Genomic DNA, 21421 nt, shown 5'->3' on the forward strand with positions numbered 1-21421 from the left:
TAGAGTTTTTAATGGAGGAAGTTTGTAACTTAATATTTGTTAGGTTTGGACACATAACCCACTTTGGATAAAACCAAAATAATTTATAGCAAGTAGAGAAACTAACAGCCTAGGTTTCATAATGTAGTTCTAAAATTTTTAGATTAACGTGATATACTCATCTTTTTAATGTAGTAAATTGTTGATAAGCTATTACAACTCAAATCTCTTCCATAATTTATGATTTTTTGTAGACTTCCATTTTTATGGAGAAATGTGTAGACAGCAAACTGCTTTAGGTCATTTTTGTATGTGATAGTGTTTTTGACATGTTCAGAATGCAAAAATTTGGCTCACACCTGTAATCTTTGCACTCTGGGAGGCTGAGGTGGGAGAATTGTTTGAGGCCAGGAGTTCAAGACCATCCTGAGAAAGAGCGAGATCCTGTCTCTACAAAAAATAGAAAAATTAGCCAGGTGTAGTGGTACACGCCTGTAGTCCCAGCGACTCAGGAGGCTGGGGCAGGAGAATCGCTGGAGGCCAGTAGTCTGAGGTTGCAGTGGGCTGTGATGACACCACTGTACACTGGCCCAGGCCACATAGTGAGACTCTGTTTCAAAAAAAAAGAAAGAAAGCAAAAATTTGAATTATGCAATCTGCACCCAAAATTTCTGTTTATATAGATTTATTTGCTTCCCCAGGATACAGTGTTGTACAGTGTTTTGGAATTATTAAATTCAGACTTTTCCATGTTAAGCTTGGATCCCATGCTGAATGGTGTAGGGTCTCTGTCCCACAGAATGTAAAGAAAGTGTCAAAACAAACTAACTCTTATGGGAACTGTGCTGTGCTCTGGCAGGTACAGTGCAGGTTGTATAGGTACATAGGACATTTTTATGCATCAAATACTTGAGGCTAACAGAGAAGCCCTTTATAGTTCTCCACTCTTTATGATTAAGCAGGAGAAAATTGAATACTTTCTTTTCACTATTCTTTTATATTGATTGCAATAATTTTATGGCATATTCCTGAATTTCTATTTAGGAGAAGATAATTATTTTCCTTAGGATTCTTTAGATTTATAAATATTAATAAATTTTTTCAAATATGGCCAAAGTTATTAATTTGCATGTGATATACTTTTTTTGTTCTTATTAAAAACTATGTTTTCTCTGGCTTGAATTTGATCTTCTGGCTTTAAAAAAAGTTTATGTATGTCTTTCCTCTCTTATATAGTCAACCTCATCCTCTCAACTGAATCTTTTTATAGGATCTCAAGCATTTTGAAGCCTTTAGTATTTGAAATGAATCCTTTGTTGAAACATGATTAACTGAATGTGCATTCTTTCCTGAAACCCTATTGAAATGAGTGTTGGGGTGTGTGTGTGTGTGTGTGTGTGTGTGTGTGTGTGTGTGAATCCATATATAGAGACAAAAAGAATGAGATAGACTAGAGTGTAGAAAAGATGACATTTTGGAAACTGGAAAGAAAGTGGTGGAAGTGTCTTTTGATTTAGCAGGAAAGGTAAGTGCCTGAGAGGGAAGGTCAAGGAACATGCCAGTTTGAGCCTCAAAACCATGGAAATCTCAAGAATTAGAGGCACCAGGTCCCTCTGGGGGTGGGGAAGTGAAGGGGCTGAGAATGGGGTGATTTCTCCCAGTCTGTGGTAGTTACATGCGCAGAGTCCTTCCCTAGCACCTGCAGCCAGCTCGCTACCTTTTTCTATACTGCAAAAGCCTTGAGGTGTGTTTTCTGAAAAGGGCAAATGAGAACAGTTCTCATTTAGACTGTCTTGAAAGTGGGTGATGCCCTTCTAGAAACAGGGGTACTAGGAGACAGTCTAGACTTCTACTTCTGGCCATGGCAGAGCAACTGCTAATGGACTTACATTCCCACCCTCCATGATGAAACTGGGTAAAATACACGAGGCTATTGTTTTCCGGCACTGGGCAATAGGCAGTATAAGACTGCAGTCCCGAGAGGAAGTAAATAGAGGAGATGAGCCCACAGTTGCCCTGCTCTGTGTCTGGGGAAATGTCTTGACTGGGTCTTGGGGCACTGGAGATGCGATAAGGGTTCAGAGCAGTTGTGAGTGTCAGCACGTTGTCCTGGTAATTAAAACAGTGAATGCTGGGCCAGGCGCGGTGGCTCACGCCTGTAATCCCAGCCCTCTGGGAGGCCGAGGCAGGTGGATCACTCAAGGTCAGGAGTTTGAGACCGGCCTGAGCAAGAGCGAGACCCCCATCTCTACTAAAAATAGAAATAAATGATCTGGCCAACTAAAAGTATATATATAAAAATTAGCTGGGCATGGTGGCGCATGCCTGTAGTCCCAGCTGCTCGGGAGGCTGAGGCAGTAGGATCGCTTAAGCCCAGGAGTTTGAGATTGCTGTGAGCTAGGCTGACGCCAGGGCACTCACTCTAGCCCGGGCAACAAAGCGAGACTCTGTCAATAAATAAATAAATAAATAAATAAATAAATAAATAAATAAATGATAAATAAAAACAGTGAATGCTGGTTTAATTAGAAAGTCGGGTATGACTTTATTGAGAAGATAAGAGGAAGGATAGTGTATGTGCATTTTTGTTGGGGGTGGGTGTACGTGGAAGAGATTAATTGACTTGAGGTAGGACGTCAGTAGGTAAGGGTAGGGCTTATAAATACAGAGGTAAGTACCAAAAAACAAAACTAAAATAGAGGGCAGGGATTGTCGTAGGGTAGCAGCAATAGAGGTACAGGGTTTGGGATTGTTTGATTTTTGAAAAATCATATGTACGTATTTGAATTAAAATGAGGATAAAATTTGCATAACCATAGACCTTCCTGTGCCTTCTCATCTCTTTCCAGGTCCTTTCCCATCTGCCTCCTCCCTTTGTTCAGTCTGTCTTCTGGGAAGAGCTCTATTTCTGTTTCAGTTTCGCCACCTGTCACTCACTCCTTCACCCACCCTGATCTGATTTGGAACAATATTATTTCAACAAAATAATATTACTCTTGCTAAAGTCACCAGTGACCAACAGTTTGCTAAATCTAGTGGACTTTTCAGTTCCTTTTGCTTTTTGACTTTTCAGTGATACTCTGCACTTTTTGAAACCCTATCTTCACTGGATTTCTATAGGATAGCTCTCCTGGATTTGCTCTTAGTTCTTGGGGCCTAGGTCTCTTTCTGCCATATTCTATCCTAGGGAAGTCAAATCTGCAGTTATGGTTTTGGTTACTATTCTTGGGTGTCTCACAGATCTTCATCATGTGCTCTCCTGAACTCCCCAGCTGTATCTCCACATAGCTGCTTGGCATCTTCCCTTGGATTTCTAAAAGGCTTCTGAACTTGGTCTGCCCCAAACTGAACTCAGCACACACACGCACACACCACTGCCTTCTGCAAACTTAGTCTTCATCCCACAGTCCTTACTTCAGTACCCCGTGTAAGCCAGAAATGGAAGCTTTGTCCTTGAGACTTGCCTCTCCCTCATTCCCTGTCCAAAATTAAGTCCTGGTGATGTTTTCTCTAGGCTTTTTTTTTTTTTTTTGTAAGGCAAGCATGGAAATGAGGTTTATTGAGGAGAGAAAGATAGGATTATAGGGCAAGAGCAAGATACAGGTTTACAGAGTGTGATACATATGCCACAGATGACAACCAGACCCATTGTCACAGCAGAAAAAGAGAGCTAGGCTTTTTTTTGCTTAACTTGTTTTATGACGAAATTAAATAAAAACCTTATATGAGTTAACTCCAGAAGAACTCTCTGATACATAATCCTCTTGGGATCATTGTACTTTATTCTTGATCCTAATATAAAAATATATGAAGAAAAGACCTCTTAGGACTTTTCTGGCCCCCCATGGCTCTTTAACAGTAAAATTTAGTATGTAATTAAAAAATAGCGTCCAAGATTCATAGGTCTTAATATATTTAGTAACTCTTATCTATTTATCTTTATAAATTCTCTTCCTTTGTGCATGACTTATTTCTTATTAGCTTCATGCTCTTATTTTATACTGACCTTGAATTAAATTGCTGAAGGGGATGTTACAATAGGGTTATTAAAAATATTTCAAAACTGTTAAAGTGGAAATAATTAAACTCTTCAAAACAGTTTCAAGAACAGTGCAAAGATATCCTGTGTTCCCTCAGCCTGATTTCCCAGTTGTTAGAAATTTACCATATCTGCCTTATCACTCTCTCTTTCTCTGTAGATACAAGCCATTTTTTTTGGAACCATTTGACAGTAAGTCACAGATATGATGTCACAGGACCCCTCAATACTTCAATGTCTGTTTCCTAAAAAATAGAGACACTTTTCTACATGAATCACATTATGCCCATCAAAATCAGGAAATTAATACAATAGCACATTCTAATCCACAAACCTCATTCAAATTTTACTGATTTTCTCCAATAAAGTCTTTTATAGATCCAGGATCCAATATAGGATCACATGTTGCATTTAACTGTCATGTCTCATTAGTTTCCTTCTATCTTGAACAGTTCTGAGTCTCTCCTTCCTTTCATGACCTTGATATTTTGGAGAGGACAGGCCAATTACTTTGCAGAATGTCTATCAGTATGTGTTTGCCTGATGTTTCCTCATGACTGGATTTAGGACATGCATTTTGAAAGGCAGCTGTGCTCACCACTATGCCACCAATGTACTCAGGACATACATTTTTGGCAGGAATACCACAGAAGTAATGCTGTGTTCTTCTCAATGCATCCTATCAGAAGGCACATGATGTTGATTTGTCCCATTGCTGATGACATTTACTTTTATCATTTGGTAAGATGATATCTGCCAGACTTTGCAATGGAAAGTTAATGAATAAATATTGTCTGGAGATATTTTGAGACTATGTAAAAATCCTGTTCCTGATCACACTTTCACCCATTTATATTAGTATCCAGTTTTGCTCCTTGACCAAAACAATTATTATAAGGGTTACCAAATGGTAATCATCCCTTCCATCATCGTTCTACATTTATTAGTTGACCTTGTATTGTAAGGGAAAGCTTTCCTGCCTCTGTATCCACCCCCCATTTATTTATTAATTGATATCAGTATGGGCTCCTAGGTTCCTATTTTATTCAATGGGTTATAGACAATTGCTCTCATTATATCATTTCTTTGATGTTCAAATTGTCCCAGATTTAGCCAGTGGGAGCCGCTTGGTTAGCTCCAGTGTCATTTTGACATATCTCCATGATCTTTTGGGAATTTCCATACTTTATGGCACATGATGTTCTAGGCTTATTCAATACTTTCCCTGCCTGAGCCCTGAAATTAGCCATTTCTCTGGTTCCTTCTGAGGAGAATAGTATTTAGAAACCAAAGTCTGGATGTCTGGCATGCTCATTGTTGCTGGTATACTCATCTTTGTGTTTATGTGTATATGTATGTATGTGTGTGCATGTATACATACATACATACATATACATTTGTCCCTTGTTCCTTAGTGGGGGATTCGGTCCACGACCTCCTATAGGTACCAAAATCCATGGATGCTCAAGTCCCTGATATAAAATGGTGTAGTATTTGCATATAACCTATGCACATCCTCTTATCTACTTTAAATCATATCTAGATTACTTATAATACCTATAATACCTAATGCAATGTAAATGTTATGCAAATAGTTGTTACATGGTTTAGGGAATAATGACAAGAGAAGAAAGTCTGTACATGTCCAGTACAGATACAATTTTTTTCTCAAGTATTTTTGATCTACAGTTGGTTGAACTGTGGGGTTTACTTGGGTTTGTCAAGGAAAGGGAGGACTGAGGGGACTGTGAAAGGAAGTGTGGAGCTGGGGAAAGAGGAGATTCACAGGGCTCAGTTGCAATCATGGAATACAGTGAAGTGCTGAGAATGAGCTTCCCTCGCTCATTTTCTTCCCTTATGGGACGGGAAAGGTCCGGGCAAGGAGATTTTAGGAATCCCAGAAGCTTTAATGTTTACTGTATTTTTAAGGCCTAGAATTTAAACAGTATTATAATCTGTAAGATTTAGAGATATGTTTCAGTTGTTCCCAAATGCTGGGGCTCATGATCTAACACAAGGTTCGTGATGAAGGTTTCCTAGGCTCATGCTGTTCCTAACAGACGAGTCCCTCCAAGCTGAGTCAGGAGAGGCCTCTTCTGTGAAACCGTCAGTCATCAGACACCCGAGTGTAGCCCCAGGGTTTTCCCCAGTCTTGCCAGACACAGGTGGAAAATCATCTGGAGGTCGGGTGACTATGTTCTTCTGTTAATCCAGAATACTGAAATTTGAATAAAATAGCAATGTTGTTTCTTAATAATGTAATAAATACCCCTGAAACTAACATCTATTCAAGAATATGATTGTTCCTAATAATTTGTGGCCCTCTGGTATCCTGTTTGCCAGCTTTTCCCATCTTACCCCAGAAGTAACTATTAATACTTTTTGCATTTTCTGTTCATGGTTTTATTTTATTGAAATGTTTTCATTTATCAATATATGCATATACAATTGGGTTTTTTAAGCCATGATTATAATAAACCAAAGTACAAACAATTAGGGCATTTAAATTCCATTTTCTATTGATCAAATTACAAACAATGCATTATTGATAAATGTTGTCTTGTAATATTTCTGTGCATTAGAATAAAACTTAAATTTATTTAAAAAAACATGTTGGCATAAGGTAGCCATTTGTTCTCCTTGGGAAAACCTTAACCCTTTCATTTTTAGACTCTCACTTTTTATGAAGTAACGAAGCAAATGGTAACTTGTATGAAGAAAGTGGTGAGGTGGATGGTAGGGAATGAGGCAGAAAGTTGGCAGAGCTACCTGCTACCTTGGTATGATCAGTAGTCAAGAGGCACTGATGATGTTACTCGCTTGTGTTAATAATAATTCAATTTGTAATCTTTTTTTCCCTTATGTTTTTATGTATTACTACAGCTAAAGAAGTAAACAGCTCATGGCACGTTTAACAAAAAGATGACAGGCGGATACAAAAGCTATCCAGCATCTTTGGGCAGCCATTGAGATTATACGGAACCAGAAGCAAATTGCCAACATTGACCGTATTACCAAGTAAGTAAATTTAAACAAACAAACAAAAAAATCCTTGTAAAATTTCATGTGAGATCTTGGGGGAAAAGTCCAAAAATACTTTATTATGCTAATCAACATATATTACAAAGGACTGAAGTCACTTTCTTTGCAGGAGTATATAGTTGTTAGAAAAACAAATATAGAAACATACACAAGCAACTTGTGTTTATAAAATAAATATTAGATAAGTAAAATATCAGTATGTACTATTTATAATAGTTTTGCAGTTATCAGAATTTTTAACTCTTGGTAACTTTATTTAGGTCTTTTATTAAAATGGATTTTAGTTAATCATTTGCTTTTATGTAGTGAAGCTGTCTAAAAATAGTATACTGTTCATTACTCATTGTAATACAGGACAAGCATGGTATGTGCAGTAAGTAAATAACATCTTGGCTGTGTGCTCACGCTTGTAATACTAGCACTTTGGGAGGCTGAGGCAGGAGGATATCACCTTAGCCCAGGAGTTGGAGGCTGCAGTGAGCTATGATGATGGCACTGTACTCTAACCGGGGCCACAGAGCCCCTCAAAGACCCTCAAAAGAAAACAAAGCAAAATTGTATTAGGTCATAGCCCACTGACAGCATTTTTAACAATTTCATTCTATATTTTAGAAATTATTAAATAAACCACTCGGTTTTGGTTTTTTTGTTTTTTGAGACAGAGTCTCACTCTGCTGCCCAGGCTAGAGTGCCGTGGCATCAGCCTAGCTCACAGCAACCTCAAACTCCTGGGCTCAAAGCAATCCTTCTGCCTCAGCCTCCCAAGTAGCTGGGACTACAGGCATGCACCACCATGCCCGGCTAATTTTTCTATATATATTTTTAGCTGTCCATATGATTTCCTTCTATTTTAGTAGAGACGGGTCTCGCTCTTGCTCAGGCTGGTCTCGAACTCCTGAGCTCAAACAATCCACTCGCCTTGGCCTCCCAGAGTGCTGGGATTACAGGCATGAGCCACTGCGCCTGGCCAAACCACTCAGTTTTTAAAAAGAAATTTCCTCCCCACCCCAGTTTGTAATGCTATTTATATTGGTACACAAAGATTCAGGATACAAAAAAAAAAAATCAAACTAATTCATGACTCTTCTATTTACTTGTTATATGCTAATTATAAGGATGTCTTAAAATAAGAACTTGATTTTATTTTGTTTCTCTGGGTATTTTTAAAGGAATAAAGCCAAATTTATCCTAGCACTCTGGGAGGCCGAGGTGGGCAGATTGTTTGAGCTCAGGAGTTTGAGACCAGCCTGAGCAAGAGCAAGACCTGTCTCTACTAAAAATAGAAAGAAATTATATGGACAGCTAAATATATATATAGAAAAAATTAGCCGGACACGGCGGCGCATGCCTGTAGTCCCAGCTACTCGGGAGGCTGAGGCAGGAGGATTGTTTGAGCCCAGGAGTTTGAGGTTGCTGTGAGCTAGGCTGATGCCATGACACTCTAGCCCGGGCAGCAGAGTGAGACTCTGTCTCCAAAAGAAAAAAGTCAAATTTATCTTTTTAAATGTTTGGAGGTTGGTTTTTTTGTTGTTGCTGTTAATTTAGATAAAATTTCTTTATACCTATTTCTCCATATTCTTTAAATGCTATTTGTAAAAATGGAAACAGATAATTTACAAAAGCTCACTTAAACACTTTTTGTTGGCTTTTGTTAATAAGTAACAAAATTGAATTCCATATATTTTTGTCCCTTCCCTGTATTCTGGTGAAGAAGATCATAAAATTACCTGCAAGGGAAGGAACAGAAGATGGAGAAAGTGTTCAGGCTCTGTGTGGCTCTGACTCTACACTCACCCTCAGAATACTTTGACGCTGACCATGTTCAACTCTTAGCTCCTGTAGGTTAGTGGAAGGAACAAAATAATACTGTATGAAAAGTAAGAATAAAATAAATAGTACATTGTTTTAATTATTATAGTTTTAATTAAAGCAAATAATTTGAGGTGTGGTAGCTAAATACAAATTACAGAGAGGTGATGTTGATAATAAAAACATTTAAAGAAATCTCAAAGAATAAAAAGTATTTTCTTATGGTTGAGACTTTTAAGAAAACAGTTTTTGTATATCAAATTGCTCATAGAAGACCACTGAAATAAAATACTGTTCTTTGGATTTGTTTTTAAAAATTAAAATCATGTAAGCTTGACTGAAACATTTCAGTTTTTCAGACTATTCGTTTTTCTCACGTGTAGCATCTTTCTAGATCTCACGTGTAGCATCCTTCTAGAAGCTCTAGGGATGTTTCCTAGGAAGCTGTCAGACTCTCCTAGTAAATATTGCTGTTAGATTGTGACCACCTGCTGTGTGGGAGTCAGAGAATTAACCCCACAGTGCCGGGTGCAGACGTCTGTTGGATTATCGCAACACTTATGTGTGTACGTGTGTGCGCAAGTTAAACTGTGACAAAAGATGCGAAGGTTGTTAAACAGGATTGCACACACTTTCTCCTTTTGTATCGCGGCTTGTCGTTAAGTGTTCCTTTCTCTCCTTGCTTCATCGGTATAGCCTTAAATGATGCCAAGGCTTATTTTCCTTCATGTTGTGAGGTCCATAGTTCCTAATTAAATATCAATAAATTTATTTTACCTAGTAAATAGTCTTAGTTTTATTAGTGTCATCTAAAGATAGATGAAAAGAAAGGAAGAAAATCGGAGGTTAAGTGCTCAGGAGGGGTTCCCCGTGTGTCCTCTGCCTCGTCCCCTCTGAGAGCTGTGTCATATTTCCTCCCATCGCAGTGGCTCACGTCTCAGCATTCTGTGCTTTTTCCCAACATCAGTCACAGTCGTAACTATTTCCCTGCTGGACAGTTGGCTCCAGGGGGGACTGTGCAGAGAACTGCCTGACCCAGTGCCTTTGCTTCTTGGTTAACGTCAACTTTCTTGCCTGTTGCACTTGCCTGAGGTCAGTTAGGAAGTGGCGTGGGACGAGGACAGGCACTCTGATCTTTTGCTGTAAAGCCTGATATGCCTATTCTGCACTCTCAAGCCTTGGATTCATTTTAGGTCAAGTTGTTCTGCTTATTTACAGGTAAGTCTCAACATAGAGGTGTCTTTTAAACTTTAGAAATGGCTGAAGTTACAGAAGGCTGCAGAAGAATTATTGTTAGGATTGCATATGTAGTCATTAAGTTTCACTCTTTATTTTGACTGGTGACTCCATTTAAAAAAAAATTGAAAGCTACATAGTTTTAGTCATGCATTCAAAGTTATGGGAGTTGGTGTGACTCCCTCTTAGGCTATCCTGCATCCTAAACATTATCATTTACTTTGGTATAATGGCTTCATTCTGCTTGTTTCTGTTTTGATCTGTGGATTTCTCATCCATCTTTTTTGTTGTGGCTTTCATTTGGGATTTATTGATTGGGGAAACTGGGTCATTTGGTTTCTCATAGTCTGGCTTTTGAGGATCGCAGCTCTGTGGTCCAGTTTGACCTGCTGCTCAATCCTCTGTATTTCCCGGAAATTGATGGTTGGTCCAGAGGCTGTGGGGTGGGTCAAGGCTGTTGCACAGGCTGCGGAAAGTTGTGTTTTCAGGAGGCACACGTGTCAGTTATCTCGTTTTGTGATATATGTAGCTATTGATGCTAGATCCAGTAATTCATTAAGAATTGCAAAATGGTGGTAATCTAATTTTCTTTCCTTTGCTAACTGGAATGCCTCTGTAAGGACATAGGCTTCCCATTATCTGCTATTTGGTTATGCTGTGGTATGGTTCACATGGGAAAAGTAGGAGAAGTGTTTAATTCCTTCTCTTTATGTACTTACCAGTTTTCAAAATAGCATCCTTCAGTGGTAACCAGCTAGGTTTTTTCTTTTAGTTGTCATTTTTTGACAAAATCCTTTCTGATGCTGAGGTTTTCCCATCTTTGACCAGTGGGGGCCTCTGTGTTGGATCCCAAAGTTTGTTCCTGCTTTCTCGGGTGACAAGGTTTAAGGCCCATTTTGTACACATCCTAAACCACTGCTTTCTTCCAAGGGCTCCGGTTTCTTTTAGTTTGAAATTGTATTTCAAGAGTACTTTCTGGCCACTCCGAGTTGCTACTGTGTTGTCTCTCTAGGCCTTGGAATGGACAGAGTTAGGAAATCAATATACTTTTAAAAGATAAAAACACCTCATTAATTCATACTGATATTTTCCATTGAAATTTATGGCTACTGGGTTTTATGTATCTCTTCTATCTAAATCTTACCTCCTCTCTGACATGGTGAGAATTGTGGATATCATGAACAATAAAATTTTAGAATATCATATAATTAGTCAATATTTTATGCAACATTATATACACAGCTATCTGAGAATAAGAAACAAAATTATATTATATATAGTTAAGATTATATTACTATTATATATATTTAGTTTATATTATTTGAGGCCTGTCTTAGTGTGTTCAGTCTTCTTTTCCTGTCTTCTGTTTGTAATTTTCAATTGAATTCTTTTCATCTTTTTTCTTTTTGATTTTTAATTTTTTCATTCTTTGCAACTTATGTTTATCTGATATTATCTGCTGTATAATCACTCTTGTGTAGCTTCTAGTTTAGACTTCACTTCTGAAGTGATTTCTTTTCCATTTACTTCAAATGTTTAACCCATTCCTGAGTTTTTCTAATTCTGATTTACAGCATTCCTATTATATCATTTTCTTAATGTCTTTTCTCATTTCTTGAAACAGTGGATCCTGGTTTTCTTCTGTTTTGCAGGCATATCTTTCTGACATGCCTTCATCTAAGGGTGTCACTCTGTCCTGTGAGCTGCAGTCCTTCCTGTTGTCATTCTGGTGTGAAAATCTGTTTTCCCAAACTTGTAGCAGGTAGAAGTGGGTCTGAATCCTTTTACTAGATTTATGGCTCTAATGCTCTTCTTATGCCAGTTTTGTGAAGTGCTAAAAATATGGCCTCATATTTCTTGAGATTTCCTAGGTTTTTCTCTATCTTTCCCCCATTTTTCCTTGAACCACCCTTTCTTATAGTAAAGGTCTTTTTAACTGACTCCAGTAGTATTTGATATTTTAATTCCTCACACTTATCTATAATGTGGGGCTTTGTCCTGGAAGGGAGCTTTGCCTAATTTTGGGTGTTCAGAGGACTGTCGTGTTCCAGCTCCTGAGGACTTTACCATGGATCCGTGCGTTACTGTGAATCGTCTCACGTGAGGATGTCTCACCCTGTCCATTGCAGTTGCAAGGTTGGTCCTCCTGTACTCAGCTCCCCTAGATTCCCCACTGTGTCCCTCCTTGTCCTCCATAGCTGTCAGTACTGATTGCAGATCAGTAGCTCTTGCAGATTTGTCCTGACTGCTCAAATTTTGGGATTCACAGGACTCCTTATCACTTAATTTTTTTGGTACTGTATATGTTGTCCCAGGGCCTTTTGCTTTCTTTTGTTTGCTTCTCTTCCAGTAACTCTGTCTAGGAGGTTCAGGGGCGAGTTTAAAACTGTTACCTCCACCATCTTCCCAGCTGACAACAATCTTGTGATTTATCTTTAAAAAAAAAAAAATTTGTTGCTAAAGGCACTGGATATTTTCTGAAGTTCAAAAGCAGAGCTAAAAGCAATAAAAAAAAAATCCCTTTTAGCAGAAACAAACCCAAGGCATGTTCTTCATGTTTGTATATAACACTGGACACCTCAAAATCCACAGCAATCTCATCAAATACAGGATCCTGAATGTTGTAAGACTTACATTGCAATTTTAAAAGGAAATTCCATGAGTAGAATTTGTGGCCTTTTAAAGTAGTTAAGCCTCAGATCCTCATAATTGGTTGAACTCTTAGGAACTAATAATAATCTTTTTTTTTTTTTTTTTTTGAGACAGAGTCTCACTGTGTTGCCTGGGCTAGAGTGAGTGCCGTGGTATCAGCCTAGCTCACAGCAACCTCAAACTCCTGGGCTTAAGCAATCCTACTGCCTCAGCTTCCCGAGTAGCTGGGACTACAGACATGCGCCACCATGCCCGGCTAATTGGAACTAATAATAATCTTCTTATCTCAATAAAAAAATAGGAGAATGTATCTGTGTTCATTCTAGATGTTTATTCCACCTAAGTATGATGATATCCAACATTCAGAGTTCATAGCAGTACCTGTCCATGATACCTCCCCAGGAAAGAGTGTTCTGAGTCCTTTTTACCATTTTCTTTTAATTTTCCTTTTTTAAAAGAACTGCTAGTGCTGTATCCAAGAAAGTAGGAAAGGTGCTGTAAGTTACAGAATCACTGCTGAGATTTATTCAATAATTCAAATCTTTAAAAATATATACCAAAGGGAAACTTCTTTCACAAGTTTTATTATTTTGCTATGGAAAGTATTTTTACTAAAAAGATCAATCTGAGCTCAAAATACATATCTGGGATTAAGTCTGATGTTTTGATTAATGGTGAAGCTGTCCCTCTGATTTACAGCTCATGTTTATAAATTAATGATAACATAAATTCTATAGATGACTTCATTTGGGAACTAAATAAGCATGAATTTTGGCCTCTCAGTAAAAACGTTTTACATTTCTAGAAATGGAAGGATGTCTTCTAATGTTTAATCATCGTAAAATTGAAACAATTGAGTCATTTTATTATTAAAAAAGGAAATACAGTAGTCAGTTGAAGGTTGTATGAAGATACCCATGATAATAGTAGTCCTCTTTTCAGTTTAAATGTCTGTAAACACTATAGTTGTCACATGAATTCATCACTTTTATGTAATTTGGATAGGTGTCATTAAAGCTTTGAAATACTCAGTTACTTAACATTTCTATTAAATATTTATAAAATATTTTTATGCTTCAGATGATGCCCTTGTTTTACAGATTTCCAGTCAAGATGTAAAGGGTGAAGAATCAAAGAACAAAGAATCAGTAACAAGTGAAATTTAAGCCTTCAGTCATGCAGATTCCTAATATGATTCATAACTCATTGTCATGTTATTTCTCTAAATGCCATGTATAGTTTAATGTCCAATAAAATCAAGTTACATATATCACTTGCTTTTCTTTAAACCAAACAAATTATGCACATCTAATTTGGGTAATTATAACATGGCATTAGAAGTTTATAATTATTTTAAGTAATAGTTATAGTTTAAAGACATGCTTTTGAAACAGATATGGATTTTTTACTAGTCTCTGCTGGCATTATTAGCTAGGCAGTGTGATTGGGGAGGTTAACTTATTTTTTATTGACTACTGGGAAAAAGCAATCAAAATAGTCAACCTAGGTGTTTCCTTTCTGTCTTGAGTAACTTTGACTTTGTGTTTTTAGAGGTGATCACATTGTGACTAGCATGATTAGACTAACAGCAGATTGGTAGACTAGTCCCAATCAAGTTAATGTTTCAGAATAGGGCATCGATTAATTACATGTATTGCTTACTTTAGGGTCAAACCCAAGTTAGAAAAATGTGACCTCTGACCTCTTGTGACATGTTTGGCATTGAAATTTCTGAGTTCTCCTGGAGTTCTTCCTGTTGCTACAGACATACATAAGCCCAAACTGTAAGTCCTCTTCGTGTGTAGCTTGACTTTGAAGTTGCAACTAGGTACATATTATTTCTTTTTTTATGTATTATAATTTCACTTGTTGAAGCCCAATTTCCAGAAACTGTTTATTTAAGTTAAAGTTTGCTATGTCTCTCTCTCTTAGAATTATTAGAGAGGAGGAGAATGGCCATTCCTAAGTTACTTCTTTGTAAATAAGTTAGTTTGAAAAACTACCTGTTATTATGCTGCTTATGTAATTCCAAGGATTCTGCATGGAATTACTCATTGTATTCTCCTTTCAATCTATATGGATTTATTCTTCTTATGTATCTTATTGTGAAAGTGGATTGGCAGGTATACTTTACCACTGTTATCATTACTATTTTATTTTACCTGATAGCCTTACAGAAGAAGTAGCTAATTCTGAATAACCAAAGTCCATGGTGAGTTTTTTCCAGGAAGCCAAAATCTTCTGACATTCATCTTGCCTTGGATTGTCTAGCTGTGTTCATGTGCTTGACATTTCTTTGCAGTTCTATGAAGGAAACATACAGACAAGGCACATAGAAATGTAAACAGCTGTTAAAGAATCAGACAGTAGTACCTAGTAATAGGAGAGGGTCGTTACCACATGATGAGGGTTTATTAATTTACAACACTGGAGGCTTTGTTTGAGGGGAGAGGCACCAGGAGAGCTCGGAAGGCCTTGTGGGTGGCATGGAATTAGTCAGGCCTCAGTCGTCGGATGGGGTTTGACATGGCAGAGAGGACAGTCCAAGTAGAGGGACTGTGGGGTGTAAGGAAAGTGGATAAAAAGGCAGAGAGGTCAGACTAGGAAGGCCTTGAACGCTAGCGTTGACATTTTAATCCATAGGTAGAGGGGAATAGTGAGTGCTTTTTGAATAGAAAAATGGTAAAAATAGAACATACTCATTTTTTTCCCTCCCAGGCTAGACTGAATGGTCCCCTCAAATGTCTCTTGAGTCCATCTGCTCTTCCCTCTTCTGGGCTGAGTTTTCACTCTTGTGATTTCCTGCCTGTTCCTCCAGCCCCTGTTTTTCCACAACGTCATCTTCTCAGATCGCTCTACCATCGCAGGCCTTTCTCTCTTGCCCTCAAAGCCCACATTCCTGGGCAAAGGTGTCGCTGTCTTGGCCCGTGTCTTCCACATCACCTCCGCCGCCCCCACTCTGCTACGCTCCAGAAGCCGGAGATGTGCTTGGCAGGTCCTCAGGTCTGTGTCTCCCACACGCCACATGGGATGACCTTCCCAGACTCTTCTTCCAAATGTCATCCCTGGGAAATCTTTCCTGACACTGTTAAGCCAACCTAATTTTACCAGTTATTTTTCTAAATTTTAGGTCTGATTGTGTTCTTAAATCTTCTTTTGAATTCCCTATTGTGCATAAAGTCCAAATAATGGAGCAGGGCATTTTTATAAAGCTCTTCACAATTAGATCATAATATTTCTTCTTTTTACAACCAGCCTTTCCCCTCTCAATGTTCCATCTGATGAGACAAGTCTCAATGGCCTGAGCACTCTATAGATTTTTTTTTTTAAGAGATGGGATCTCGCTAGGTTGCCCAGCCTGGACTCGAACTCTTGGATTCAAATGATCCTCCCACCTCACCCTCCTGAGTAGCTGGGATTACAAGCATGTGCCATCATGCCTGGCTTGGATTTTTAATTTTGTATTTTTCCTTCATTAATGGACAAAATCATACCCAGTCTTTCAAGATCCAACTAAAATATCATCTCCTTTGAGATTTTGATACATTCCTCATTGTAACCAATCCTGTTCCCCTTTGTCTTTATTCTCATAGTAATAGATATAAAATTTGATTTTATTAGTTATTGAAGTCTCCTATGATCTTTGAAATATATTTCCATTTCTTTTATTGACTGTGAGAACCTTAAGAGTAGGGAATATCTCTTTTCTATTTTTGTATCTTAATGTGAAATAGTGATTGAGACATTAATACTAATATTCAGTTTCATTAACTGCAGAAGTGGTTTTAAGGAGGATTATAATAATTGGTAACATTAAATGAGCCATTATTTTGTGACAAGCACTGTGCTATATATAAGTTACTTATCTCATTTAATTTTCACAGCAACGCAGGCATGTGGTCATTACCCCCACACTGCTGAGAAGGCACTGTAGTGAGAAGGTGAAGTAGTTGCCCAAAGTCATCCAGGTTGTTGGTGGCAGAGCTAAAATTTGAAAATAGGTCCATCTAATGTTGGAGTTCAAGCTACTAAACATTTAAAATTTTTTCTTCTGGTATTTAATGGGTTTATATTTATATCTTTGCAAACTTTCAAGTTTTCAAAACATGATTATCTCCATGGTACTTACATATTATCTCATTTCATCCTCACAGCTGTGAGTTAAAACTAGCCCCACTTTATAGGTGAAGAATGCAGCTCTCAGTAAATTATTTGTCCCAGGTTAAGTGTTAGAATTAAGAAGAACCTAGTGCTTCAGAATATATTCTAGAATTTTAAAATTAACTCCATTTGATACAGAATCTATAAAGATGCTGTTTAGGTTTTGAAGTTTAACACTTTTTGTTCAATGCAATTTTAAAGTAAAATATTTGTTTGCCATGAAATATTACATTTCTAAACGTAACATAACCATATAATAGGATAGTCGGAAAATAGAAAAACGGAAAAATAACCACCTGTAATTTCTCTACCCAAATTCAACTAAGGTACTCATTTTGATGTTGTTCTTTCTAGTCATTTTCTGTATATGTATGTGTTGTCTCAGCATGGCTGAGTCGTCCTCCATGTTGTCGCGTGGCCACCGCAACATGTGATGGTGGCACGGGGCTCCCCCTGGTAAGACGGCACCTCCCCATACCTGGGAGGGAGGAGAAGCGAGGTGAACAAGCACTTGTTATGAGGTTTGCATTATCTCATTTACCCACAACACAGCCACATGGCACTGGCTTTAATGATTGTCTAGGTGCGCAGGTGGAGATGCGGGCGGAGTGAGGGCTTCTCCTGCCGTACAGCGGCCGCTGTGCACAGGGGACCCGCAGACTCCAGAGGCCTCGCCTCCCCCGGGCGCTCACGTGGCTGCCGCATCTTCTATTAAGTTCTCGTAACAAAGCTCCGTGCTCCAGCTGCACAAATAAATAGTGGGGTGAAAGCTCAGAGGGGTAACCTATACCAAGGAGCAGGAATTCCTTTTGTAGGACTAAGGGCAAGGGACTGGGCACTTTACGTGCATTACCTCATCTGGCTCTGTCTACAACCCTGAGGTGAGTGTCCTCTGCCTTTTTCATCACGGTGCCATCACCGTCGCATGCTAGGATAACCTGGGTGTTTTCACCATGCTCCGTGTCCCCTCGCATCATACCCTTGCCTCGTGCTTTGAATTATTTCCCTACTGTGGACACGCAGGTGAGTGTCTCTGGCTTCCTTCCAGCACAGATAACTGTTCATTGCCCCAGCTCTTCACGACCACTCACTGGGATGTAGGTCCAGAAAGAATTCCTCTGTGGTGATGCCATACGCATATGGGTACTTAATTTGACTAAGCTCTTAAGAAAGGATGCCTCAGTCTACAAGTTCGGTAGCGCTGTGCACATTGGGTTTTGTTTTCCTGTACATCTGCATATACTGGACGTTCACTTGCCCCAATTTTGTCATTCAGAGGGATGTTTTAATTTGCATTTCTGTATTTGGTTTAGGCAGCTCATGGTGTTCTTATATGGTTCTGGGCTTCCTTTGCTGCGGGTGCCTGTTACTGCCTTCTGCCCATTTCCCACTGGGATTGCTGTCTTTTCCTGTTGACTTCCAGAAGCTCTTGTTACACTGGACAATAATTCCTTTATAGGTTTTATGGTTTGTAAATGTTTTCTCTGTCATCTGTTTATTAATTTTTTCCATAGTTTTCTTTACTGAACAGAAACTTCTAATATGGATGTGATCAAATTCAGTCTAGTTTGCCTACTGTTTTATGCTTTTGAAATTTTATTTAAGAAGTCCTTAAGGCAACAAGAATATTCCCTACATTTTCCTTTACTAACTTTATAGTTTTACCTTTCATAGGTCTTTAAACCATCTGTAGTTATCTTTTTATGTGTTAGGTAAGGATCTACCTTACTTTATTGTTTGTTGTGAGTCTACCTTCTTCTTTAGACTTTAAACTTAAAAGTCTTAAGAACTCTTGTGGGAGATACTTTAGGGGCCCCTGTAGCAGACCATGTGGTTGAATTGCTTGTTGGCAGTGCCATAGTGTTCTTTGCCCTCTGCCGTGAAACCTCTTCCCACCGGTGTGTGGTCTCTGTGAGGTAGGGGTCTCTGTCGCGTGTGGCTGGCATGTGGCCCTCACCCAGCTGTCTCCAGCAGTGTTTGTTACATGCTGGGTGCACGTGAGCTCTTTTCCTGCAGCCAGTTTGTCCTTCTGAGAGAAAGCTTGAAAATGTTAATAGACCGAGACTAATGCTAATATTGCTCTCCTATTAACTGGCTGTGTTTTCTCGAGGAAGTCATTTTTCTTACTTTGTCTGTAAATCAGTGCCTCTGTGTCACCACCATCTCATTCAAGATACAGGAAGTTCCCTGTGCTCCTGTGTGGCCAGCCCACCCTGCCCTCCAGCCCCACTCCATCACCAATTGGCTGTCACAGTGATGAGCTTTGCCTGCTTTGGAATTTTATATAAGTGGAATTATACAGTGTATTACTTTTCATGATTGGCTTTTTTGATCAACATGTTTTGAGATTCATCTGCTTAAGGATGTTGGTGGTTCATTCTTTTTCATTGCTGAGTAGTAGTCCATTGTGTGCATATATATATATATATACCATGATTTTTTAAATCCGTTTAGCTGCTGAAGGGACATTTGGGGGTTATTATGACATAAGATAGAGTGTGCTTTTATGTACAGGTATAGGCGTGTATTGGGATAAATATCTAAGAGTGGAATCACTAGGCCATATGATAAATGTATGTTTAACTTTATTAGAAACAGCACAACTGTTATCCAAAGTGAAGAGTTTACATTTCCACCAGCAGTATATGAGAATTCCAAGTTTTCTACACCTGGTATTGTCCATCTTATAAAATTTGTGTCATTCCAGGGGGTTTGTTAGTGGCATCTCACAAAGTTTAAGTTTGCATTTTCCTGATGTAAGCACCTTTTAATGTGCCTATTGACCAATGATATCTTCTTTCACAAAGTGTCTGTTCAGTTCCTTTGCCCATTTCTTAGTGAGTTGGTTTATTTCAGCATTCTTACTGAAGTGTTATAGAGTTCTTCATATGTGCTGGATACGAGTTCACTGACAGATCTATATATCTGTGGTTCTAGAAGGAGATAATAGAGGAAATGAGGAAGAATCACTATTTATAGAGATATTGGGTAAAAGATACTAGTACTCAATCCAGGAAGCCCAGTGCAGAACAAATCAAAAGGATATCCACATTTAGCCATATTATAGTGAAAACTGCAGAATTTACTAGAGGGAAAGAGAAAACCTTAAATACAGACAATAGATTTTTGAAAAGACATCATTTATAAAGGTGTGGTAGTTAGACTCATGACTGACTTCTTAACTGCAGCACTGGAATTCAAATGACTGGAACAATAGCTTCAATATGTCTTGAGAGATATTAACTCTCAGCCTAGAATTACTTACCTTTCAAGTAAGAAATTGAAATAAAGGCTTTTTTAGACAAAGTCTGAGAGAAAAGAAATTCTTAATGGTTTACATTAGGTAGAAAAAAAATGATCCCAAATGAAAGTTCTGAAATGTAAGAATGAATAAGGAGCAAAGTTGATAAGTGTGGTTAAAATTAAAGCATGAACTATAAAATATAAAAATAACATTCAATTTGTGAAAAATAATTAGGCCAGAGCAACTGTAACACCAGCAGCAGAACATAGAAACAACAAAGGATCATTAGCAGCAGAACAGATAGTCATATGTTTATATAACAGGCTATTACACTACAATAAAAATAAACTGTCGCCTCACACATCAATATGGATTAATTGCAAAAATGTAATGTCAAAGAAAGGAATCAAATTACCAAAGAATACTTGGAGAATGACTCCATTTCTGTAAGGCTAAAAAACCGGCAGCACAGAGCAACGTGTTTTTAAGGAATGCACATACACAGGACCCAATGGTATGAAGACAAAAACGGGGAGATGGTTACCACAGGATTAAGGACACTGGCGGTGGTGGCGGGAGCCAGCAGGAGGGGCCTATCCAAGGAGCTTCTGCTCTTTCTCAGGCGAGGTGCTGGTTTCTCTGGTGTTTCTTTTATTCTTCAAACTGCACATATTTTAAAATACTTCCTTGTATGAGTAATTTCTAAATGAAAAATTTTAAAGAAGGAGTAAGTGGATGGCACAGAAGCCTGTTGGGGAACGTGGATGATAAACAGGGGTCAGGAGGTGGGATATGTAATGAAAGGATTGATTATCCTGCCTGGTCGGATCACTGTTGTGTTGCCAGCAGAGCTTTCCTTCTGTTCCCAGATGTGCACATCTCAGTCACATTCAGGCATTGACAGCCTATTCCACTATGTTTTAGGGAACCGGTTCATTCAGTAGTAATCATCATCATTTAAGTCAACTGTTTCTTTTTAGGTATTTCTCTTTTCTTCCACTGAAGACTTTTCTATGCGAGATTATCAAACTGAAAATGATATCCTAATTACATGGAAACTACATTATTTGAATGCTGTGTGTTTTTGAACACTTGGCACTATAGAAAGAAGTGTATTTGGCTGAGTGTTGTGAGTAGAATTCTATCAAGTGTTATCAAGAGAAATTTCATACAGAATTGAAAAAGAAGGCCTAGTATTTACCATTAATTATTTTTCTCTGACAAATGGACAAAGCATATAATTTTATTGTGACCTTTTT

The 21421-nt window shown here is 38.3% G+C and overlaps 2 long non-coding RNA genes across 2 annotated transcripts in view; one reads left to right on the plus strand and one right to left on the minus strand.

Annotated features, from left to right (window-relative positions):
• Positions 1–21421, plus strand: part of LOC123643718 — a 168748-nt gene that overhangs the window by 17100 nt on the left and 130227 nt on the right. Inside the window, exon 2 of the long non-coding RNA XR_006736893.1 lies at positions 6902–7036. This is a non-coding gene — a long non-coding RNA (uncharacterized LOC123643718). The remainder of the gene's footprint in view (positions 1–6901; positions 7037–21421) is intronic.
• Positions 19487–21421, minus strand: part of LOC123643720 — a 40490-nt gene continuing 38555 nt past the window's right edge. The window contains exon 5 of the long non-coding RNA XR_006736900.1: positions 19487–19851. This is a non-coding gene — a long non-coding RNA (uncharacterized LOC123643720). The remainder of the gene's footprint in view (positions 19852–21421) is intronic.

This window comes from Lemur catta, chromosome 8 (genome assembly GCF_020740605.2).
Source record: "Lemur catta isolate mLemCat1 chromosome 8, mLemCat1.pri, whole genome shotgun sequence".
In the NCBI taxonomy this organism is placed as follows: domain Eukaryota; kingdom Metazoa; phylum Chordata; class Mammalia; order Primates; family Lemuridae; genus Lemur; species Lemur catta.